Genomic DNA, 25,942 nt, shown 5'->3' with positions numbered 1-25,942 from the left:
GCTTTCTGGTTCGCACTGAGCAAAACCAGCCCACACATTCGTGACTGTGAAACGGTCAGGTGGTTTACCCTTCGTGGTCCGCTTAGACCGTCTTTGCCCCATGCTGTACTCCCCATATGACCCAGATGTGCTGGATTCTGCCTGGGAGTCCCTAGCATCTGGTGAACCACCAAGTGACTTGCTGCACCTGCGTTGTGCTCCTGGACTGCGCCTGTCTGTGGGACACAAGGGAGGCCTGCGGAGATGAGGGTACACTCCTGGGTTCTGATTTCACCTTTCTCTTTGGAATTGCCTCCTCTGGCACTGCACCCTGGTGGTGTTCGGCAGCTCGGTCTGGACCGCCAGCAGGTGCATCACCATCAGCTTCGCCAGCAAGTGCAATTGGTTGATCCTCTGAACCAAGATCTCTAAACCAATCTGTCCAGAACCACAACAAGCCATCAGTGTGTGCACATCCCTTGTGGGTCACACCTTCCACTGTGATCTGCAACAACTGGTATTAAGAGGCTTAATGGCTCTCATGCTGGAGGGAAGATAGATTTAAAAAGAAAAATACTGATAAGCTACAAAACTGCCAGTAAAAACTTGAATGGCCCCATGGTTGTGAGCAGGTTCCAGGTTCACCTGATTTCTGGGAAGAGCATGTGTGTGACATGCTAATTGTTGATTACTTTGTGCCTCATTAGAATTAGGTTCTTTCAATCTCAGTTTTATCATAAAGCCCAAGGGAGGAACACATATATTTAAAGTACCTGTTTACTGACAGTGTAGGTGTGGTTAGACTGGAAGAGGCATCTGGCTGATTTGCACAGAGTTCCTTAAAAAGACTGCATCCAATATGAAAAAAGAGCTTTGTGTTACAATATAAAAATATAGGATTTCTGGGAAACCTACAGAATCTAGCTGCATGCTTTCAGCTTTCTCTCTCTAACAAAACGAAACTACCTTGCTCACATTCTCAGACAGACTGCTCTCAGCAGCCCCCAGAGAGCATAGATCAATGGAAAATGCCCGGGCCATGTGGGCAGTGCACCCAGTTGATAAAAACGCTCCTGGAGTGTTAACTCTTAACTGTCCGACAACTGAGAAGAGTGGCAGCACGGGAGTGGAAGTGTGTGTTGGGAAAAAGCACCAAGGCAAAAGCCAGCTCCAGATGGCTGGAATGCAAAACAGTGCAGATGTACTGTTGGAGAAAAGGTGGAGCCTATTCTCTGTACTGAGCACCGGATGTTAGCTCAGTGTGTCATCTGACCTGTGCTGGAAGTACAGGGGAGGAGTTGTGACTCTTCTGATGGAGTCTGAAGGGAACAGTCACATTTCTATGTACTGTTGAGTGACAGGAATAAAACATGTAGAAAGGACTCCTGTCTGTCTCATTTCCCCTCCCTGGGGAGAATGCAGGGAGGGAGAGAAGCAGAGAGAAGCAGAGGGTGTGTTCTTCTCACGACTAATGAGAAGAATCGCTGGATTATGACCTAGCCTGCCGGGAGACGCAGCGGAGAGGTCATCCAGTATCTCGCTCAATTGCCTCGGGGGAGGCCAGGTACCTCTGCCTGTGAGCTGAAGATACTGACATATGGCAGCCTTCGGATGGTTGCGATTCATCGGACATCTGCATGAGAGGCTGGTGGATTGTCCTCCTCTGCTCCAAGGAGGAAGAGAAGCGTCTGAAAGAAGCCAGAGGCTCAACAGACAGCTGGTGGAAAGAAGAGGTGTTTTCCAGAGCAACAAAGTTCAAGGTATGCTGCATTTCGGGCTAAAAGTGTGAACGCAGTAAGATTAATTCACTGGTTCACGGAGCTGCGTTTTGGAAAAACAAAAGCTCCGGGAGAAAGAGGCCTGCAGCTCAGAGGCTGAAGCCTGCATTCCACAAATTCTTGTGGTTGATAAACTGTCCTATTGAAATGCATTGTTGCTAGGTAACGGAAAGTTGGAAAGTTACTGGCAAAGGGGCTGGACTGTGAGTGTGAGCCTGGGAAAGCGAAACAAAATCAGAGAATGTTTTGGCTACAAATTTGAGTGCCCTTGGAAGGGACTTTCCATAGCAGCCAGAGTTTAGCTGCCAGGTGCAAAAGACCGTAAACAACTTGCAGTTTGCTGCGTGAGAAAGGAAAAAACAACTGTTGGATTTTACAGTTTGTTTGACAGTGTGAGCTGGAGGCTTGGCTTCAAGAAGGATGCCAAGAAAAGAGCTTTGCCTTACCCACCTCCCTTAACCGGAGACAGTTATTCATCATGGTCTGGATGGATAACTACCCCAGAAAGGGTGAGCCAAGATGATGCTGGCCAAGTTCCTAAGAGCTCAACGAAAGCTGAGGAGAGCTTTGACCCCAGAGGGGAGAGTGCAGGAACTGTGGCTGTTGGAACTGTTGGTGTTCCTGAACAAGGTGCAATGGGTGTTGCTGACAGGGGGAGGGAAGAACAGAGTTCCAATTCCCCCACTGCTGATGCTACTAGGGAGCATGGTGTAGCATTGAGTGCTGTCCGATGCTACAATTGTGGACAGACTGGGCATCTACAGCGAAACTGTAAGAAGCTGCGCCAGTCAAGAGGAGCAAAGAGCAGCTCTACGAAGCCTGAGGCGTCAGGCAAAAACCGTTCCAAGTGCCAGGTGAAACCTGCAAAGGCTATGATGGCGAAAGGAACCACGCCAGATGTTGGGAACTCGTTCATAATTGACACGGGCACAACGGTTCATATGTGCCCGCACAGACAACTGTTTACGACGTTGAAGAAGCAAAGCTTCGCTGTGAAACAGGCCAACGGTCAAGAGTTGGAAGCGACCGGAATTGGAACTGTGTATCTTGAGAGTCTGAACTTGACTATAAGTGATGTTTACCTGGTTCCAGAACTGAGATTTAATCTGCTGAGCGTGTCGCAGATTGCAAAGAAAGGACTGAAACTGTCCTATGATGCTAAAAGCTGCAAGATCTACAAAGATGGAGAACTGTTTCTTACTGCCAAAGAGAAAGATGGACTGTATTTGTTGACTTTTGATCAAAGTGATTACATGAAATGTAATTCTTCTGATTCTAACGAAATCTCTCTTGCAGGTGTGACCAGTGTGAGCACCAGGAAGGTGACGAAGAAGGTCGACAGAGCTTTTCAGCGGGTGTATGCTGATGTGATTGGTCCTCTAGAACCATCTAGAGGCAGTGCAAAGCATTACCTTTTGTGTGTGGATTGTTTCACTAATTATTCTTGGGTTTATATGATGGAGAAACCGCAAGAAACTTTAGAAAAGTTTCAGGAGTTTTGTGACAAGGTTAAAAGTATGCATGATGCTAACATTGATTGTCTTTTCACAGATGACAAACAAGTTTTTCTGTTACAGAAGTTTCAGAAGTTCCTGGATGGAAAAGGGATAGACCACAAAGTTGCTGTTTCGACCGAAGCGTGGAACAGGGGGGTCTGTGTGAGAGTGAACAAAGAATTGCAAAAGGGGATGAATGCGCAATTGCTGAGTTCACATTTGCCACATGAATATTGGGCCGAATCGCTAGCGTCCTATCTTCATGTGTGGTTGAGAAAAGTCTCAACAGAGTTGGGATGTTCTCCTTTTGAGAAACTGTTCAATAGAAAACCTTCTGTTGCCTATTTTAAGGTTTTCGGGTCTCATGTGAGAACAGAAGCTCCAGGTGGAGTAAAGAATGCCAGAGGCATTTTTGTGGGATATGAAAAGGGTCTCTACAGAGTAATTTTGTCTGAATCTGGTCAGGTGATTCTCACAAAGTTTCTAGAGAGTGCTCCAGAGCAAGAGTGGGTTGTAGAACAAACATTTCCCACAGGTGGCAATTCAGATGATGTTGATGATTTTTCTGATATCACAGATTACAGTGGTACTGATGATGACAGTGATAGCTGAAAGAGTTCAGTTGTAACAGTCATTGAGAGGAAATCTCACACAATGGATAGACCTTCACAGGTGAAGGAAGAACCACTGATTGCTACTGGTTCTCAACAGAGTCCAAAGGTTGAACCAGTGAGCACAGAGGATCAGAACCTCAAACGCAGGTCTGAGAGAGTCACAAAGGGTGTACCATCAAAGAGGTACTCAAAAGAGTTTGCTAACTTAACTGTTGCATGTGTTGCTATTGTTAACAACTCAAAGCAGGTTAAAGCAGTGTCTAAGTCAGAGACAAAGACACAACAGAGAGTAGCTAGCCAAGGTAATGCAGAAGCGCTCATTCCTTGGAAGCCAGACAACCAGAGAGGTACACTGGTGAAACCAGTGGTGGGAAGTTCCAAGGGTGGAACTGAAACAACAGGGGACTGTTATATGTATAACAACTGTTTGTTTTCTTCTCTGGATCATGTTTTGCCAATTGATGCTTTTGGGGGAGGATGTTGGGAAAAAGCACCAAGGCAAAAGCCAGCTCCAGATGGCTGGAATGCAAAACAGTGCAGATGTACTGTTGGAGAAAAGGTGGAGCCTATTCTCTGTACTGAGCACCGGATGTTAGCTCAGTGTGTCATCTGACCTGTGCTGGAAGTACAGGGGAGGAGTTGTGACTCTTCTGATGGAGTCTGAAGGGAACAGTCACATTTCTATGTACTGTTGAGTGACAGGAATAAAACATGTAGAAAGGACTCCTGTCTGTCTCATTTCCCCTCCCTGGGGAGAATGCAGGGAGGGAGAGAAGCAGAGAGAAGCAGAGGGTGTGTTCTTCTCAAGACTAATGAGAAGAATCGCCGGATTATGACCTAGCCTGCCGGGAGACGCAGCGGAGAGGTCATCCAGTATCTCGCTCAATTGCCTCGGGGGAGGCCAGGTACCTCTGCCTGTGAGCTGAAGATACTGACAGTGTGTGGGCATCGTTGAAGTTTGTCGGAGTGGCAATAAAACAATTTTATTGCAGTGCTGTTGCAGCAGACTCCGTGGGTTAAAGGATTTACGACCCACAAACTTTAACAGGTTATGGGCGCCAGTAACACGCTAATGGCTTTCAGAAAACACGTTTCCACTGGTGTTCTGACATGTTTGCAGTCTGCCATCTTGAACTTTTGCAGTAATTGCTCTATCTTTCCTCTCTGATTTAGCAAAAAACTGCCATCTTTGTCCCTGTGAATCTGCACCCCAAGGTACAGCTCACAGGACCTAACTCCTTGAGTTTGAAGTGCTGCTTCAGCTTCCTTGCAAACTCCTGCACCTGTTTACCTGTCCAGGGAACAAATACAATGTCATCAACAAAGATAAGAACCAGTTTCTGTTGCTGGCCTATCCCCTTCAGGTACAGGCAGCTGTTTGCCAGACTCTTCTGAAACCCTAGCTTCCCCAGAGTTTCGTTGAGACATAAATTCCAATTTCTGGCTGATTGCTTCCAGCCATAAATGGAACGGTGCAGTCTCCATACCAGACCTGGTTTGTCGCCCTCAAACCCTGGTGGAGGTAACATGTAGATCTCCTCCTGCAGCGGTGAGCTTAAATAGGCAACATCGATGTCAAAATGAGCGACCTCAGAACCTCTCTGCGCTGATATTGCCAAAAGCAATTGCATGGTCTCATTTCTGGCCGTGGGTGCGTAAACCTGGGAATAGTGTAGCCCCGGTCACTGGCTAAAGCCTCTTGCCACCAATCTGGCTTTATATTGTTGCTCTCCACCTGCAGTGTGTTTCAACCTGTAGATCCAGCGACAACTCACCGCCTGCTGGTCAGCTGGCAGAGTTGTGAGCATGAAGACTCCTAGAGACTTCATGGCACTAAGCTCCTTTTCCATGGCTTGCGGCCACTTGCTGGATTCTGCCTGAGGTAATTTCTGAACCTCAGCAAAGCTTTCTGGTTCGCACTGAGCAAAACCAGCCCACACATTCGTGACTGTGAAACGGTCAGGTGGTTTACCCTTCGTGGTCCGCTTAGACCGTCTTTGCCCCATGCTGGACTCCCCATATGACCCAGACGTGCTGGATTCTGCCTGGGAGTCCCTAGCATCTGGTGAACCACCAAGTGACTTGCCGCACCTGCGTTGTGCTCCTGGACTGCGCCTGTCTGTGGGACACAAGGGAGGCCTGCGGAGATGAGGTTACACTCCTGGGTTCTGATTTCACCTTTCTCTTTGGAATTGCCTCCTCTGGCACTGCACCCTGGTGGTGTTCGGCAGCTCGGTCTGGACCGCCCGCAGGTACATCACCATCAGCTTCGCCAGCAGGTGCAATTTGTTGATCCTCTGAACCAAGATCTCTAAACCAATCTGTCCAGAACCACAACAAGCCATCAGTGTGTGCACATCCCTTGTGGGTCACACCTTCCACTGTGATCTGCAACAACTGGTATTAAGAGGCTTAATGGCTCTCATGCTGGAGGGAAGATAGCTATCATGACTAGATTTAAAAAGAAAAATACTGATAAGCTACAAAACTGACAGTAAAAACTTGAATGGCCTCATGGTTGTGAGCAGGTTCCAGGTTCACCTGATTTCTGGGAAGAGCATGTGTGTGACATGCTAATTGTTGATTACTTTGTGCCTCATTAAAATTAGGTTCTTTCAATCTCAGTTTTATCATAAAGCCCAAGGGAGGAACACATATATTTAAAGTACCTGTTTACTGACAGTGTAGGTGTGGTTAGACTGGAAGAGGCATCTGGCTGATTTGCACAGAGTTCCTTAAAAAGACTGCATCCAATATGAAAAAAGAGCTCTGTGTTACAATATAAAAATATAGGATTTCTGGGAAACCTAGAGAATCTAGCTGCATGCTTGCAGCTTTCTCTCTCTAACAAAACGAAACTACCTTGCTCACATTCTCAGACAGACTGCTCTCAGCAGCCCCCAGAGAGCATAGATCAATGGAAAATGCCCGGGCCATGTGGGCAGTGCACCCAGTTGATAAAAACGCTCCTGGAGTGTTAACTCTTAACTGTCCGACAACTGAGAAGAGTGGCAGCACGGGAGTGGAAGCGTGTGGGCATCATTGAAGTTTGTCGGAGTGGCAATAAAACAATTTTATTGCAGTGCTGTTGCAGCAGACTCCGTGGGTCAAAGGATTTACGACCTACAAACTTTAAGAGGTTATGGGCGGCAGTAACACGCTAATGGCTGAGTGTCCTGAGGTGATTGATGGCTGTGGAATCAAGGCACAGCCCATGACAGCTTAATGAATTACGTGTCCATTCTGGCCAAATTGGGACTGTTGAGGGGTATACATTCAAATCAGCTTGAAAATAACTTTGCCTCCAGGGTGAATGTACCCTTCAACTGTAAGGAGAATATTAGAACATTTACAACTCAGAATGGTCAGAGTTGGAGGCCATAGGATTGGCGTAAAAGTCCATTGCCTTTTAAATATGACTTTTTGTATGCTGTGTTTTAAAAAGGTTAAGGTACCTGAACATACAAAGATTGTTAGGCCCAGCCAGGCTCTTCCACCACCTGTTCTAACTTTTTTCTCATTTCACTTAGTTGAGAGATGTGTCCTCTTGTATTGGGGTTAGATGACATAACCATGCATTCAAAACCTGTCAAAACTTTTTTTGCCTTCTGTTTTACATTAAAAACAAAACTCTGATGCTTTATATCAGCATATACCATACTTCCCCATTCCAAACTAATGATTTGAAAGATGCACATTTTAGAACCAACTTTTTATTTCACACAATCCTTTATATTTATCATAATAAGTATAATGACACACTATAATACAGCACACTTTTCTCTGTGTCCTGCATCCCATCTCCCTCCATCAACAGCAAAAAAGGAAGAGGCATGGATCCTGAGGGCTGACTCTCACCACTAGGCTTCCAACTCCCCAACTGCCCCATTGCTGTGAATTCTTGAATTCACAAGGAGGAGATTTATGCTGAACCATAATTACCCATCAGTGTGAGGCTGGTATAGCGGGAAATGAGGATATTGCTCTGTGTCCAAGAGCAGTGGAATGAGAAGAAGGAAATAGGCAAAAAGCTGTCCCTCACCCATTTAAACACAAGGTGAACATGCTGGATCAGGACAATCACCCATCTAGTCCAGCATCCCAACAGATCCCTGTCAAAAGCCTACAAGCTGGATAAGACTGTGACAATATTCTGTCCATCAAAAATCCCCAGCACCAATCATTCAAAGGCAAAACTTCTTTTGACAGTGGAAGTAGAACATAGGCACTGTGGGAAAACATGCCCTCTCTGAATTTATCGAATCCTCTTTTTAAGTCATCTGAGTTGGTGACCATCACTGCAGCCTATTAGAGTTGCCATATCTTGAAGAGCAAAATGAGCACAGCCAGAGCTGCTCTTAGCCTTCCAGACAGCGATAGAGGCATAAGGGCCCAGGTTCACGGGGCCGCTACTGCCACACCCACACAGTGGGAGTGGCCTCCCGCCCTCCTGTCACGATAGTCCTGTACCCATGGACATCTGAACAGCCACTCCAAAAAGGATGCTGCTGTACTTCAGGGCTCTTCTTATCTTTTGGAAATGAAGAATGGGATTTGAAGCAGGTATAAGCAACTAGCTGGGTTCTATTCAAGACAATGTGGCTAAGGACAGTCATCACCAAACAGATCAGCTGAGTCAAAGTATCTCTGCCCGTCCCAACAATCTGGCACAAATAGAACAAGGAGGGGCAAAGTTGCATAATATGATTTAATTAGTTCTCAGTAATTATCTTGGAGTCATTCAGTGCACAGCAGTGTGTCCCTGCCACCTTTCAACAGTCCTGAGCTATGCCATCTGAGCAGTCACCTGAGCTGTACCTTGAGGCTTTTATTGCACTTTGATCAGTATTTTGCTCCTTCCAACTCAGTAAGACTCCCACATCAAGTAAGAGCAAAGACCGAGGAACAGGCTCAGAATATACTTTTATTCATCAAGGACCCAGCAACTTCTCATAGACCTTGGATGTGATACTATTAGCAGTTTGTGCACATGGCTGTAGCAAATGAGGGCTACAATCAGGCACTGAAGAATATGGTTGGTGGTCACAGCCATTGCAGGAAGATATTTAAAAATATTATCACAAGCACTTAGTGTTTGCAGCAGAACAACCAAAGAAACAAATTACAGTATTTGTTCTGCTTTAATGATGGACATAGTTATATGGCCTCAATGGACTTTTCAGCCTCCTTACAACACGTTGCTCGCTTGGAGCTGTCCATTGTCCTGCAGTATCCCTACCAGGGGGGAATCGACACCTTCCCTGCTGCCCTGCACCAATGCATATGGCAGCTGCCTCTTTTGCTAAGAGACAATGGCCTGTATTCTCACTATCCACAACCTTTTAGGATTCTTTAAGGAGTTTCTGCTTTAAAATTGCTATATAGATACAGGTTTATAAAACTGAGTAGCATGCTGTTAAAATAATAATAATTTTAGAATCCAGATTACTAAAAATAAAAAAAAAATGAAGAGCTGTAGTTGCCTGACTGCATAAAACAACAATGTCTCAGAGGAGCAGATTGTAGGACAGAGAAATAATTGTGTATGGTACAAGTGGATTTTATAGAGTCCAGAGGTGGATGTACTTCTACACCCATTGCGTTAGGAGACTGGGCATAAAGAGAGGAGACAAAAACATACTGTATCGGATGACAAACTCTGAACCACACAGGTAGGAAAGACCACATGTGCACAGTATGCAAATCATCTGTTAGGCTCCAATGCTTTTTGGGAAGCCTGCCCTGCAAGAAGGACAGGTAAGTTAATCTTCTGGAGGAACTGCAAACCAAATTTGGACAAATTCAGAAAATGTGGGCAGGTGTATGGAAGCAGCCTCCCCCCCCCCCCGACTGCCAGCCACCAAATGTGGCTTCCTGAGAAAGGATGGGGAGAAAAGGACTCACCTCTTGTTAGGTAAGCTTTGTGTATCAGGTAAAGGTAAAGGACCCATAAATGGTTAAGTCTAGTTTAATTTCCTTTGGGGTGTGGCACTAATCTAACTGGGTCACCCCAGTCACTCTTTGCCTATTTGGCTCTCAGTTGCTTTCTTCAGTACCTTCACCATTTAAATTGTAAATGATATCAAAAAAGTAATCAGAAGCGTCTATCAGCAACTAATGAGATCATAACTAATGAGCTTTGCATTTCAGTATCTCCCTCTTTGTAGTGGGAAAGATTCCCAGACCTCCCAGAACTATTTGTTCCCAAGTGTTCCCTGTGATACGAGTCCATGGCCTTTAAATTCCTCCAAGTAAGCCTCTACCTGCATCAATTCCCTTGTTGATCCATCCCTGATCAGAGTCTCCTAATCTTTCTAGAATGATGAAGGCACTCCTGAGCGCATGCCTCCTCTTGGCCCCACTTTCTGCAGGTAAGATGGGGAACATCTGATGATCTTTAGAGGACACTGAAGAGAACTTGCTTCTTGGGAGGAAAGGGGAATTAGGAGTGTAGATCAACACCATAAAGAGAAAGGACTGCTGCGTTATCAAGAGAAAGCAGGGGAGAGTCAAGTCAAGAGATTATTTCTTGTGATGTCATACAGATAAACTATGTCATGTAGCAAAATAATGAAATATCCCACTCTAACATGGAAGCTGCATTTCAGCAATACACACAAAATGTGGAGAGATCTCTCTCTCTCTTTCTCTCTCTGGGTGTGGGTGTGGGTGGGTGAGGGTAGGGAAACCGAGGGGGGGGGGTTGCAAAGGCAAGAGATTGCCAGATGAAAATGTTGGGCATGATTTCAAAGTGCAGGGAAAGTGCTAAGAAGGTGAATAAGCTTTTCTTTAGTGGGAGAGGTGGAGAAAATATGGCTTAAAAATAGGATAGAAGAATAATTCCATTGGAATGGAGAGTAAAAGTTGCTTAGGAAAGGAAGGGGAAGAAAACAAAGTATGGCCATTGCAGGAAGAAATTAAATAAATTTTACAAAGAAAGACACCTTCAAGTCTACTCCTTGGAACAGAGCACATCAACCCACTGGTGAGGATCCAGATTCACTACTACTACTCGTTGATTGTGGAAATTTGGGGAGCTGAATGTGATTTGAGTGTCAGACAAGGATGCAGGAGGCTAGGCTTCGAATCTTCACTCAGCCACGAAGCTCACTGGGGATCCCTCAGCTTAACCTACCTCACAGGAATCTTCTGAGGATAAAATGGGGAGGAGAAAACCATGTACACTACCTTGAGCTTCTTAGAGGAAGTGGCTGCAGATAAATAAATGAATTAGAAAAATAAGAAATTGACAGCAAGTGAAATTGATAGATAGGTTCATCCCTAGTCCATGATCCTGTCCTAACACTGGCCAACCCAGTGACTAAGGGAAGTACACAATCAGGACCATACCACAGCAACACTCTGGCTTACTGTGGGTTCCAGCAACTGTTATTTGAAATAGGCTACTTTTGATATTGGAGGTAATACATAGCCGTCATGCTTAGTAGCCTTAGTAGTCTTATTCTCCATCAATTCATCTAATCCACTTTAAAAGTCATTGAAATTGGGGGCATTCAGTGCCTCTTGTAGAAAATGCCATAGTTTAATAGGGCTCAGATCTACGCTTGTGACAAAACAGTGGGAAGAAAATGTATTTAAGTGAGAGTCTGGATGGGAGGAAAAGTTGGCTGTGAGAAAAGGAGGGTACACCTCCCCACTTCTTGGACATAATTAAACCAGTGTTCTGAACAATGGCTACAAGAGTTTTAATTAATGGGACTTCCGGGTTGGCGACTCTGGCAATGGCGGATTTCCTCCAATCGGGAGGAATCCGCTCCGTGGAAAACAGGGTCTGAACCACCACGGCGAGGCGGAGACCCATCAAAAACCACAGGTGGGAGAAGCCTGTGGACGTGGGATTCGGCTGGCACCTTTGCGCCCCCCCTACTCGTGGGGAAACCCGGTTTTGGGGATCCGGAGCGACGTGGGGTGAGTGGCGCGGTGCTTTGAATCGACTGCTTCTTTCACGGAGTGAAGCCGCATTGCTGTTGCCGGAGAGCGCTGACTTTTTCCTGTGGACAATTGGATTCTAAATAACTGCCCGTGAGTAGAACGGAAAATTGGATTAAGAAATTTCTTTTAATTTGGCACTGAAGCGGGAAGGTCTAAACAGGAAGTCTGCCTTCCGCTTTTGTAGATAGATTGAAGCAAAGACACGGCAAGCTAGAGTTTAGAAAGTCGTCTGTAAAGGATCAATTTTCATCATTTAAAATTACTGAACCCCCCTTGGAAGCAGGAGAAGAGGGGGGAACTTTTTCTGGACTGTTTAAACTTGTAGAAGAGAGAGTAAAGAAAAGCAATTTTCCACCGTCTTGAACCTGGGAGCGGGGTGTCAGGACAGACGTCCTCAGGAAGTTCATTGACTATAGACAAACGTTTTTGACAGATAGTTAAAAGAAGAGAAACATATTGATTCCATTGTTCCCTTTTGTTGGGATACTGCCAGGGAGATAAAGTCCATCATGGCCCCCAAGCCGGCTGCTGGACGATCCATCGATCTCCCGTAGGCACGCAGTATCAGCAATTAGCGACACGAGCTTTCAGAAATAGCTTGCCACATTCCAGAGCTCATGCACACTCTATCAGTAGATAATGCACAGCAAAAGTCACACTCAGGAGAGCATTATTTACAAGTTTTATTCAGCGTTGATCAGAACAAAGAAAAACATGACTGCCTGCTTCAGTGTCAATGACACAGAGAGAGCGAAAACAAAAGACACAACAGAAACATCCTGTGGAAACAGGAAATATGCAGACTCTGACACACAAAGCCTGCTCCCTTTTAAGGTGGAACGGAAATATCCTAACACCCTTCGCATCTAAAAGGAACAAAATATTGACAAAATATCTGAAAAAGGAAACTTTGTTGTTAGAACTGCTTTTTTTAAAAAAAGAGATGGATACAAATAGAAGCTTTTTCCCCTAGAGGGAGCTGGTGAAACTGTTATTAAATCCGAACTGGGGAGCTTTGCAGCTGCAATAGATTAAGATCGTGGGACCAGACTCTGACATTGAACAAGAATGTACTCGGAGGCTCTGGTGCTTGCCTTTTGCAAGACAAGTGCTTTATTGGAACAGTTACATGAGAAGATGGATTTGATGACTGTTGTGATCGGAAAGTTTGGACAGGCATTGGGTACCTATATAGAACCCACTCAGGAATTAATCCAGGAGTGTGCTCTGACAGATCAGATGAGGGAGGAGGTTGTTGCTGGACCTCGGGAGGCAGAGATGGAGGAAACTGTGGCCCAGCAGGAACATGAGTTGTTGGATTTGACGAATGAACCTGGAAAAAGCCAGATTTGGAGAGATAGAGTCTTGTTTGGCTTGGAGATGGGGGGCTGGATAGGCCCCCCTATGCAGGGATGTTTTGACCTTTCAAGTCTGGCTTTGGGCCAGGAGGAGTTCAGAGTTGTGGGGGCCCTTAACTTTGGAGGGACCTTGAAACATGCTTTTAAATACCACATGGAGTTCAGTGTTGACTATGGAAAAGGGGCTGATCTGTCGAGAAGGGACAAAACTGTTACCATAAAGCACCAATGCTGCAGCAAGCAAAGGCTTTAGCAGCTCAGCCAGCTGCTTGTGGCTGGAAAGCCAGACAGGATGTTTGTGACTGTTGCCATGGGAACAAAGGGGCAGTCCATTCTGTACTGATGTAAGAGGCAGAAATAAATGATGTAAATAGTTTTCTGTCTGCTTCTTTCCCCTCCCTGGGGACACCAAAGGGGAGAGAGGAAGAACGGTGTGTTCCTCTCATACATCTGAGAAGAATCGCCGGACCTCGCCTGCTTATCAGCAGAGGTTGGGAGACGCGGGGAGGTCGACAGGAATATCTGCCGGTGCCTACGCTTGTGGCACATTCCTCTGACCCAGGCAGAATTCCAACAGTGGTAGCAGAGGATGGTTGCGATTCATCGGACATCTGCATGAGAGGCTGGTGGATTGTCCTCCTCTGCTCCAAGGAGGAAGAGAAGCGTCTGAAAGAAGCCAGAGGCTCCACAGACAGCTGATGGAAAGAAGAGGTGTTTTCCAGAGCAACGGAGCTCAAGGTATGCTGCATTTCGGGCTAAAAGTGTGAACGCAGGAAGATTAATTCCCTGGTTCACGGAGCTGCGTTTCAAAGAAAACAAAAGCTCCGGGAGAAGAAGCCTGCATTCCACAAATTCTTGTGGTAGATAAGAAGTCCTATTGAAATGCATTGTTGCTAGGTAACGGAAGTGGAAATTTACTGGCTGCGCAGAAGGCTCTGAGTGTAAGCCTGGGAAAGCGAAACAAACCCAGAGAATGTTTTGGCTACAAGGTTTACGAGCTCTTGGAAGGGACTTTTCAATAGCAGCCTGAGTTTAGCTGCCAGGTGCAAAAAGCATAAACAATTTGCAGTTTGCTGCATGAGAAAGGAAAAAACAACTGTTGGATTTTACAGTTTGTTTGACAGTGTCAGAGAGGCTTGGCTTCAAGATGGATGCCAAGAAAGGGGGAGGTTTGCCTTGCCCTCCTTCCTTGACCAATGACAATTATTCATCTTGGTCTGTAAAGATGAAGGCCCTGCTGCAGAATCAGAGGTTTTTTGATGTAATTGAAAACCCCATCCCTGCAGCACCAACCAGAGGTTGGGAGTCACGGAATGTAAGGGCCAGGACTGCTATAATTCTGTGTGTCTCAGATGATCAGTTGGTGCATGTTCAGCATTTAGAAAATGCGAAAGAGGTATGGGACACGCTGCGTACAACGCATCAGAGAGATGCTGGTTCTTCAGCGTTGCTGTATTTTGAGAAATTGACCAATCTGAGACTTGCGCCTGATGGAGATGTTCAAGCGCACCTGACAGAAATGAAGTTTCTGCGTCAACAGATGGTGGAACGCAATTTCCGTCTTCAGGAGGAAGTGTTTTGCTTCATGATGATAAACAGCCTTAGCCGCACCTACAAGGTTGTTGCCAGTCAGCTTGGTTCCCTACCGGCCGCGCAGCTGACCGCGGAGAGAGTTTGTGCTGTGGTCCTGAATGAACACGACAGACTTGCTGCACAAAAGACAGGGGGAGGGAAAAGACAGGGGGAGGGATGAACAGGGTTCTAATTCCCCCACTGCTGATGCTACTGGAGAGCATGGTGTAGCATTGAGTGCTGTCCGATGCTACAATTGTGGACAGACTGGGCATCTACAGCGAAACTGTAAGAAGCCGCGCCAGTCAAGAGGAGCAAAAAGCAGCTCTACGAAGCCTGAGGCGTCAGGCAAAAGCCGTACCAAGTGCCAGGTGAAACCTGCAAAGGCTATGATGGCAAAAGGAACCACGCCAGATGTTGGGAACGCATTCATAATCGACACGGGCTGTACAAAACATTTGTGCCCGCACAGAGGACTGTTTTCGACGTTGAAGAAGCAAAGCTTCACTGTGAAACAGGCCAACGGTCAGGAGTTGGAAGCAACCGGAATTGGGACTGTGTATCTTGAGAGTCTGAACTTGACTATAAATGATGTTTACCTGGTTCCAGAACTGAGATTTAATCTGCTGAGCGTGTCGCAGATTGCAAAGAAAGGACTGAAACTGTCCTATGATGCTAAAAGCTGCAAGATCTACAAAGATGGAGAACTGTTTCTTACTGCCAAAGAGAAAGATGGACTGTATTTGTTGACTTTTGATCAAAGTGATTACATGAAATGTAATTCTTCTGTTTCTAACGAAATCTCTCTTGCAGGGGTGACCAAGACCAGTGTGAGCACCAGGAAGGTGACGAAGAAGGTCGACAGAGCATTTCAGCGGGTGTATGCTGATGTGATTGGTCCTCTAGAACCATCTAGGGGCAATGCAAAATATTACCTTTTGTGTGTGGATTGTTTCACTAATTATTCTTGGGTTTATATGATGGAGAAACCGCAAGAAACTTTAGAAAAGTTTCAGGAGTTTTGTGACAAGGTTAAAAGTATGCATGATGCTAACATTGATTGTCTTTTCACAGATGAGAAGCAAGTTTTTCTGTTACAGAAGTTTCAGAAGTTCCTGGATGGAAAAGGGATAGACCACAAAGTGGCAGTTTCGCAAGAAGCGTGGAACAGGGGGGTCTGTGTAAAAGTGAACAAAGAATTGCAAAAGGGGATGAATGCGCAATTGCTGAGTTCACATTTGCCACATGAATATTGGGCCGAATCGCTAGCGTCCTATCTTCATGTGTGGTTGAGAAAGGTCTCAACAGAGTTGGGATGTTCTCCTTTTGAGAAGCTGTTTAATAGAAAACCTTCTGTTGCCTATTTTAAGGTTTTCGGGTCTCATGTGAGAACAGAAGCTCCAGGTGGAGTAAAGAATGCCAGAGGCATTTTTGTGGGTTATGAAAAGGGTCTCTACAGAGTAATTTTGTCTGAATCTGGTCAGGTGATTCTCACAAAGTTCCTAGAGAGTGCTCCAAAGCAAGAGCGGGTTGTAGAACAGACATTTCCCACAGGAAACGATTCAGATGATGATGATGAGTTTGATCTTATTGAGTTCAGTAGTACTGATGATGACAGCGATAGCTCAGACAGCTCAGTTGTCACAGTCATTGAGAGGAAATCTCACTTAATGACTAGACCCTCAGAAGAGGAGGATGAACCATTGATTAAGCTTGCTACTGGTTCTCGACAGAGTCCAAAGGTTGAACCAGTGAGCACAGAGGATCAGAACCTCATACGCAGGTCTGAGAGAGCAACGAAGGGTGTACCACCCAAGAGGTATTCAAAGGAGTTTGCTAACCTTGCATATGTTGCTATTGTAAACGACCAAGGACAGATTGAAGCTGTGTCTGAGTCAGAGACAAAGGCACAACAGAGAGTTGTTAACCGAGGTAATGCGAAGTCACACAACCAGAGAGGTACATTGGTTAAACCAGTGGCGGGTAGTTCCAAGGGTGGAACTGAAACAACAGGGGAATGTTATAAATATAACAACTGTTTGTTTTCTTCTCTGGATGACGCTTTGCTCGCAGCACACATTGATACTTTAGGGGGAGTATGTTACCATAAAGCACCAATGCTGCAGCAAGCAAAGGCTTTAGCAGCTCAGCCAGCTGCTTGTGGCTGGAAAGCCAGACAGGATGTTTGTGACTGTTGCCATGGGAACAAAGGGGCAGTCCATTCTGTACTGAGCACCGGATGTTAGCTCAGTGTGTGTGTGTGTGTCATATGACCCGTACTGGATGTACTTGGGAGGAGTTTTCTCTTGCTGTTGTTGAGTGCAGACATGATTCTCTGTACTGATGTAAGAGGCAGAAATAAATGATGTAAATAGTTTTCTGTCTGCTTCTTTCCCCTCCCTGGGGACACCAAAGGGGAGAGAGGAAGAACGGTGTGTTCCTCTCATACATCTGAGAAGAATCGCCGGACCTCGCCTGCTTATCAGCAGAGGTTGGGAGACGCGGGGAGGTCGACAGGAATATCTGCCGGTGCCTACGCTTGTGGCACATTCCTCTGACCCAGGCAGAATTCCAACAACTTTGTGGTCAAGCTGGAGTCTCCCCGAGTGAAAGGAGCAGAAGACAAAGTTGATGAACTAGATGGATGGGATAGAAAGGACTGACAAAACCCGAGACCAGGAGGAAGAGACGTTGGATGATGATTGGAAGAAAGTTTTAAAAAAATTATTTAGGAAAATTTTGTAAAATTAATGAGTATTAGAAAAATGTTGGAATGAAATTATTTGGCTTTAGCAGAAATGTTAAAAAGAATTATGTAAAAATATGTTATGGTTATGAGAAATTGGTATAAATAAGATTTAAGTTTTAAGTTTTAGGGTTTTTTATGGTAAGATAAGGTTAAAATAGATTAAGGTAATTTAATGACAGAATATTATGAAAGATGGAAAGGATTTGCTGAGATAATTAATAACTAGAATACAAAAAAGGGAGGTGCGAGGAGGTCGATGAAAAAAGGTAATGACAGTTAAGGATTTGGGAATATTGGATCTGTTTTTAAATTTTTTTGTTTATTTTTGCTTTTTGATTTTGATGTATTATGTGTTTTGCTTTTGCTTTTTGACTTTGATTTTTATTGACTTGTATTGTTTAATTGTTACTTGTTTTTTCCTTCTTTTTTCCTTCGTTTCTTTGTAATCTTAAAATTCTCAATGAATATCTTTTTCTTTTTTAAAAAAAGAGTTTTAATTAATGAGTGTTTTACTCATTTCATTTCATCCTCTTCTATTAAAATGCTTATTAAATTGAACACTTTTTAATTTAAAAGTTTAATTCACGAACACCTCCTCCTCTGTACCTCATTAAGCAAACAGCAAAACAAAACAATGATGATGATGATGATGATAATTCATGAATCTTTTCCTCCTGTCCTCAGCGGGACGTCTGGAGTGCAAATATAAGTTTAACGGGACTGGAATGACATCTAAAGGCAATGCAGATAGACCTTGTAATAATAATGTTATGTATACCTGTTCTGCCAGTGTTCTGCGTACAAATATAGGTAAGATTTGCCTGTCTTTTTGTCTTTTGCTGTTGGATTTGACCCAGGTTAAAATATAGGTGAACTTTAAGGGTTCTACTAGCATATAGAAGTCTATGCTGGAACAACTCACCTATGAAAAAAGTGAGGTGAGGAAGCTGTGACACTTCAGCTGTAGATGAATTAGAACTCCCAACAGCCTCAGCTAGCCACCCACCAGTCAGGGATGATGGGAGATGCAGTCCAACAACATCTGAAGTAAGGAATGCATGGCTTGCATATGAAAATGGGGAATCTAACATCACCTGATCACAAGCAGTGGCTGAATTTGGTGCTGATCGCCAAGCTTGGAGAACTTGATTTGCATCAACCAGAAATCCCTATTGAGCCAAACCAGTGAACTCCACTTTAGTTTTGGTTATCAAACTAGGACAAGAAGCCTGGAATATAAGCTGAATATCCCCTTTGCCATAAATGACATTAAAATTGACAATCCTTTCACAGATGTATAAAAACCATTCAAAAGCTGAGCAACCAGAATGGGAGATGATGGTGCTTCACACTTTTATGGCTCCTTGAGGGGGGCCTCAAGTAATTTTGAAATAATTCTCAGTGATGAAATGATGAGGAAGCAACCAACATGAAGGAAGTATTCCTGTAGTTCACCTCTTAAAAAGGGTTTCAGTTACACAGCTTGATTCAGAGTGGGTCCCTCCTGTTGGGATACTGCCAGGGAAACACAGTCCATCATGGCCCCCAAGCCGCCTCTGGACGTCCATCGATCTCCCGTAGACACACAGTATCAGCAATTAGCGACATGAGCTCCAGAAATAGCCTGCCACATTCTAGAGCTGATGCACGCTCTCTATCAGCAGATAATGCACAGCGAAAGTTGCACGCAGGAGAGTATTATTTACAAATTTTATTCAGCGTTGATCAGAAAAAAGAAAAACATGACTGCCTGCTTCAGTGTCTCTGACACAGAGAGAGAAAAACGAAAGCAATAGAAAACATAAACTTCCTGTGAACAGGAAATGCGCAGACTCTGTGACTCACAAAGCCTGCTCCCTTTTAAGGTGGAACGGAAATATCCTAACACCTCCACCTTGATGGTTTTTGGTTCCTACTTCAACCATTGGTTAAGGTTGATTTGATCCCTTTGCTCGTTCCTGGTTAACCCACTCCTTTTACCCAGAAGGGAGTGGGTACCATTTGGCACCTCAGTGCCAAAATGCCTTGGGGCGATCCTGGGTGGGATGGTGCTTGCTTGACCATCTGTTCCAACATCACTGCTACATTCTTGGAGGGAGAGGCGTAAGGGGGTAGTAAGGTTGGTGCAATGCAAGTGTCTTGCTAAGTGTCTTGCGTTCAACGACAGGAGTTCAGGGAAGCATGCCCTGAACCTGCAAGCTGTTAGGATCGACTAGAAGAGAGAGTGCAGTGTATGGCAGATGTATTGTCAGATGTATACGAAAAGGCATGATTCTTCATGCAACAAATTTGACCTAAAATGAAGTTCTGCAGAAATTCCAAATTTAATGCATTTTGCAAATTAATTGTGAACATAAAAAGAATGTCTGGTTCTATGGATTAAGGAGGAAAGAGACTACTGCTTGTGATTGAGAGATGAACTCTTAAATGCCTGCAGAAAACCTTTCTTTTCCACCAGGCCTGTGCAGACCATTAAAAATACACTGGTTTATTGAAATCTATTTACTTTTAATATGGTTCTTATTGTATATTTTATGTATTATAACTAAAAAACATTTTGATATTTCTTTCCTTTTACGATATAGCAGTGTGCACACATTTAAATAAATAAACAGCACCTCACTTTAGATTGCCAAATTGAATAATACCTTCCATATTGTATTTTTCAAAAGGTCCTGATTCGGGTAACACAGAAAATTGGAACCATTATAATGAATGTGCTTTAGTAGCAATAGTCCACATTTCCACCCAGATCCTGATAGTTCTTTCAAATTCTTTTTCATAGAAAAACCGGAAGTGCAAATTGAGAATACATGTTTGTCATCCAGCATTTGTTACTTAGGCGATTACAGCTTTACTGCAGCGGATGGTAAATTCTTTGAGATGAAGACACAATGCTGCAACACTGACTATTGTAACAATGAAACTCTCAGCCGTAAGTTTCTGCATCATTGTGGAATCATTAACATGTTAGGGCTGTGCACTGGATTTGGCCAAGGCTTGGATCCTTAGTCAATCAGCAGTACTTAGAGAATCTGTGCCTCGTTCAGATGGGGTGAGACAGCCCCAGATGGCTGTAGGTTGGGTTGAGCAGCTCAGGACTATTACGGGCTCTCAACGGGTGGGAATTCAGATTGGACAGAAAGTCAGGCATGATGAGATACTGTGAAAAAGAGGGACCTAGTAGGCAGCAGGGAGGGACCTACTAGGGATGGATTGCCTTTCCAGCCAGGCCTCTCCTTCTTCCTGTCCCTTGAAGTAGCACCATGAAGGATCAAATATACCATATTTTTCGCCCTATAGGACGCACATTTTCCCATCCAAAAATGAAGGGGAAATCTGTGTGCGTCCTATGGGGCGAATACAGGCTTTCACTGAAGATTGGAGAGCGAGAGGGGTCGGTGTGCACTGACCCCTCTCACTCTCCAGGCTTCAGGAAGCTATCAGCAAGCCTGGGGAGCCCGCGGAAGTTCCCGCAGGGCTCCCTAGGTTGCGGTTAGCAGCCTGCCGTCTGGCGCGTGGGGCGCCCTGAAGCAGAGCGCCCCTCGCGCCGGGCAGACATCGGCCAGCCCCACAAGCTCGGGGGACAGCGGGGAGGCACAGTGCCGCCATCCCACTGTTCCTCGACCTGGTTTTGGGGGGGAAATAAAGGGAAAAATTATTTCCCCCCCCCAAAAAACTAGGTGCGTCCTATGGGGCGGAGCGTCCTATGGGACGAAAAATAAGGTATAATTGGATACCTAAGCTCCTGAACTGCTCATAAATAGCTTATGGTCCCTTCAAGTTCACTTTCAATTGGATGTTTCAAATATGGACCTTACAACCAACCTATCTTATTCAAGTGTCCTCCTGAACCACCCTTAAGCTGGTTCTTCTCTGTCTTTTAATTGGCAAGCACTACCTAAGCCAGCAGTTATAATGGTGCAAATATAAGACCCTACCTAACAGCATTCTCTGAAATTTGTTTATTGAATTTATTGAATTTTTGTACCACCCTGTACCTGGGTGTCTCGGGGCGGTTCACAAAAATTATTGGATAGCTCATTGCTGAAGAGCAGAAGAGAGACAGAATCTCTGTACAAAAATGGAGGACTAAGAAACTATATTTTCAGAGAGGCTACACCATAATCGATGGCATGAATACATTCAGAGAGATTAAAAGTTCACACTCTCCCACCCCACTTTGGGTAAAGGTCATTCATCTCAGAGACCAATGGTGACTTTGTCCCATACTCAGCCCTGAACCCAGATTGTTCCTAGATCGTGTTTTCATGCAAGAACACTTGCAGCTGCCCCAGCAGAACAGTAAGTTACTAGGGTGGATTCCATTTATATAACACAGAGATACAAAAACAGACAAAGACATTAACATGCTCACTTTACATTTGATCTTGGAAGTTCCTGATCGCAACATGCTGGCTGAAAATGGTCTGCGATGCCCAGCCTGCTTCTCCAAAGGAAAAAGTGAGAAAATGAGAAAGTGTAAAAGTGAGAAGACCATCAACTGCCTTGAGAATGAGACCCAATGTGTTGATTTTAGAGGAGCTTTTTCTAGAGGTAACATTGCTATTCAGTCAGGGGGAAAGGCCTAGACATGGGCTGGGTCACGCAGACTTTGTCCTGATCTCCTTCTCTCCCTTCCTTCCTCTCTTTTTCCATTGCACATTGTTGGAAAAGTGATAGGGATCATATCTCTTACTGGCTGCACTCTGCACTCTTCCTTAGTGTTTTGCCTGCCTGGACTTTGCCCTTTAACTTTCATAATGCACTTGCTTGTCTAGAAGCAGGATTCAGACCGGGATGTTTATATTAAATACTCTTCTGAACCAAAGAGGAAAATGCATTCATTGCTCCACCTTAGTTGCATCTGGATCTTTCCACCACTGGGATGCAGTCCAGGACAAAATGTGTGCCTCTTTCTCAAAAAGCATATTTCTTATGTAAAAGAAATGTAATTAAATTTCCTTAAATTCTGTGACAATGAGCAGTATCTGGCTAACTCAGACCATTAGTGCAAGGATTTATAGTTGTGCAACAGAATTTCCACTCTCTTCTGCCTGTAGGTGCTCTGTATCCTCCTAAAAGCTGCTCCAAAGATTTAGCTGTCATAATTTAACTAAATTTGTAACAAGATACCGTATTTTCGCCCTATAGGACACACTTTTCCCCCTCCAAAAATGAAGGGGAAATGTGTGTGCATCCTATGGGGCGAATGCAGGCTTTCGCTGAAGCCTGGAGAGCGAGAGGGGTCAGTGTGCACCACCGGGCTCCCACGGCTTGCGGAGAGCTGCCTGCACCCCAAAGCCCGGGCGCGCTGAGTAGTCGCGCCTAGGCTTTGAGTAGCTCTGCGCAAGCCACGGGAGGCTTCTCACGGCTTGTGCAGAGCTGCCTGTACCCTGAAGCCCGGACGCACTGAGCAGTCATGCCCGGGCTTCGGGTACCTCTCCGCAAGCCGTGGGAGGGCTCCCACGGCTTGCGGAGAGCAGCCTGTTCTGGGGGCTGGGGTCGGGGGAAGCGCGGGCTTCCCCCGCCCCAGCCCCGCACCTGGGGGGGGGAATAAAAATTGTTTTCTTTATGCCCCCCCAAAAAACTAGGTGCGCCCTATGGGGCGAAAAATATGGTAAATTGCTTTATATGCATTATAATACTGTGGTACCAGACGGCGATGTGGAGTCCTATCTTTCTGCATTGGGATTTCACAACACATTGAACCAAATCATTTAACTGTATCACTGTATTCATGTGCCTGGATCCAGCCTTACATGCACCCCTCACCCCTTTCAACAGCGTTTTTGAGGAATAATACTCTTTGGAGAGGGACCAATTTTACCACACCCTTCCTTCCTGAAAAGAAGAGGGGATTGGAAATGAATAGGGGAGGGGTATATGGGCTGATTTGCCCCAGGAAGGAAGAGGCAGAGTCCAGGCCATTTGAGCTGCCTCTGCCCTACATCCCCCCCCCATCCTTTCGGATAGGAGTTCCTGATTGGCTTTTGGGACCCCCTTTTCTCCCACTTCATGTTAGATGTGTTTAACATGAAAATAGATATGGCAAAATAAAAGGAGGATTCTCTGGATGGCTAGGTCACAGTTTTTGACAGTGCGGGAGCCTCAGTTGGCATCCAACCGTCCTGAGAGACAATGGAGTGCAACTCCAGCTTCTTATGCGGCTGGATCACCTTGTTGACTCATGGCAGGTTGTTTTCAAATATCTTTGTGTGGCCACAGCTTGTGCCTTTTTAACAGGTCCAGGAGATACTGGGATTGAATTCCTGTCATTTTAATGCAAATCACCAGACCACAAGAATTTGATTTTGTTAACATGGTTAATTAGGGCAGTTTTCAGAACCTCTAATTTCATTATATTTTATAAATATAACCTGTTTATTAATAAACTTCATGTCTTGAGACTCCTTTGGGTGCCAATTTTGATTATATCTGAGTAATTTTTTTACCTGAATTCCTAATGCTGAAAATTTTGTACATTCATGTTATGATGAAATTATATTTTTCAGATTTCTTAAATATACCCTTTTTAAAACTAACGTGTTAAAATTCTCATTCACCATCACAGGCACCATCTCCTATTCCCTGGGAAAAGGACTAAAGTCAACACTTCTTTTTGTTTTCCAGATACCTTCTTTATCACCTTTTTTACTTTCAAAGGTTGTGCAACAACAAAATTTTGTGCCGTCCGGAAAAATGGAGGAATTATTATTGGAGCTAGGAGACTTCTTATTTCAGTTTACGAAGAAAGCTGTTATAATGCTTCACGAATCTCACACCAGCCTGAACAGGAAGGGTAAATCGGACAGTGTAGACCTCCTGCTTGTGTATTCCAAAATCCATGGCAATGAGGGGAAATTGGAGGCCTAGTGGTGAAATCCAGGACTCGCGATCTCTGTTTTGTTCTTTCTTGCTTTTGGTGGAGGTAAAGGGAAACAAGAGCAGAGAAAAAGGGATCAGAAAGTGAGGAATGTGGATTCTAAATACAAAGAGCTCTGTAGTGTATCATTAAAAAATTGTTAAGCCTTCATTATGATCATTATAATGCAAAATAAATGGTTATGGAAAATAAAATGTCAGATGCTAGTGGTGGTTGCTCGTGAGTAACCAGGCAGGACTCCAGCCTGTCTTTTACAGGTTTTATTGTGCAAACTATTTACAGTGCAGATCTACAAAGTTCATGTCCGTCTTAGTCACTTGCACAATCTGAGAGTGGCCCCTTCTGGCTTCTCCACAAACATAAGAACTTCGGCACCCAAAGCCTCCTCCCCCCCATTTGCATTTCACCCCTATGCGCAAGTTTGGGTGATGGAAGTGGTGTGTGTCCCTCCTGACAAGCCTGGCGAGGTGAGGCACTGGGTCTCTCAGCAGCATCCTCAAGCCCTTTCCTCGCTTTGCTGGCCCCTTCCCTCTCTTCTCCACTGGAGGTGTGGCTCCCCCCCCCCCCCCCGCTGGAAGAGGAACTGCTCTTCAGAAGTTTCGGAGGCTCTCTGTATCCCAACAGCTCCCCTGCCTCCCTCCCCTGTTCCAATAGCAGTCCCCTGACATCCACTCCCCTTCACCCGCCCATCGGTGGGGTCCAGAGCTGCTTCCCACTCACTGGCGTTGGCAGGAGGGGGGGGAAACAATGAAGGAATCGTCCTCCTCCTCTGTGGAATCAAAAAATGCTTTCCCCCCCCCGACAATCCTTGCCCTGGTGGGAGGTCCCAGGAAATTTCCTCCTCATCAGAGACCTCGGCAACTTCATCCCCTATTCACCCCCCCTCCCCTGAGGGCGGGAATCCCTCAAAGTCACCCTCGTCCACTGTGGGTCCAAACACTTCCCCAAAAAACAACTTCGGGAGTTTGGGCTTGTGCCAGAAGAGAGCGTGGAACTCCTCTATGAGATACTCCTCAGTCACGCGCCCCACCAGAATCCATGCGTTTTCCGAACTGGGAACCCCCTCCCAGGCAAATAGGTACTCTAGTTGATGTCCGTTCCACCTGGAGTCAAGTATCTCCGTCACTTCATTACAGAGTTCCCTTTCTTCTATGCTAGGTGGGGTGGGGCCCCCCCTGTTCCCTCCCCCAGAAACTGTGCCCCTCCCTGTAAGGCAACAGCAGAGACCTGTGAAACACTGCATGTATCCTCATGTTATCCGGCAACTTCAGCCTGAAAGCTAATGGGTTGACCTGCTGTGTCACCTCAAAGGGGCCCACCCTCCTAGGCTGCAGTTTCTTGCAACCCCCCCCCCCCGAGGCAGCCCCTGAGATGACAACCACACCTTGTCCCCCACTTAGATAACCTCCCCCGGTCTCCTATGTTTGTCCAGCGCCTTCTTGTACGCCTCCTTGGCTCTTTCCAGAGTCATCTTGAGCTGTTGGTGTATGGCCTCCACCTCGTCTGTAAATTGTTCTGTGGCTGGTACACTCAATCCCTCCTCCTCACACTCTGGAA

At 45.3% G+C, this 25,942-nt stretch overlaps 2 long non-coding RNA genes across 3 annotated transcripts in view; one reads left to right on the top strand and one right to left on the bottom strand.

Annotated features, from left to right (window-relative positions):
- LOC308484548 overlaps positions 1-25,942 on the bottom strand; it is a 410,132-nt gene that overhangs the window by 251,778 nt on the left and 132,412 nt on the right. The window lies entirely within an intron of this gene.
- LOC308484563 lies at positions 10,071-24,561 on the top strand. Of its 2 annotated transcripts, none has more exons than XR_013989985.1 (5): positions 10,071-10,238; positions 18,184-18,309; positions 20,285-20,434; positions 21,898-22,056; positions 24,133-24,561. It is a non-coding gene; the product is annotated as an uncharacterized lncRNA (long non-coding RNA). The 2 variants fall into 2 exon arrangements; XR_013989986.1 differs by having other exon boundaries at positions 18,115-18,309.

The sequence above is a fragment of the Podarcis pityusensis genome (assembly GCF_964106645.2).
Source record: "Podarcis pityusensis genome assembly, chromosome: 8".
In the NCBI taxonomy this organism is placed as follows: Eukaryota; Metazoa; Chordata; class Lepidosauria; order Squamata; family Lacertidae; genus Podarcis; species Podarcis pityusensis.
The sequence above is the reverse complement of the archived record's forward strand: the minus strand, read 5'-3'. Positions and strand labels throughout refer to the sequence as shown.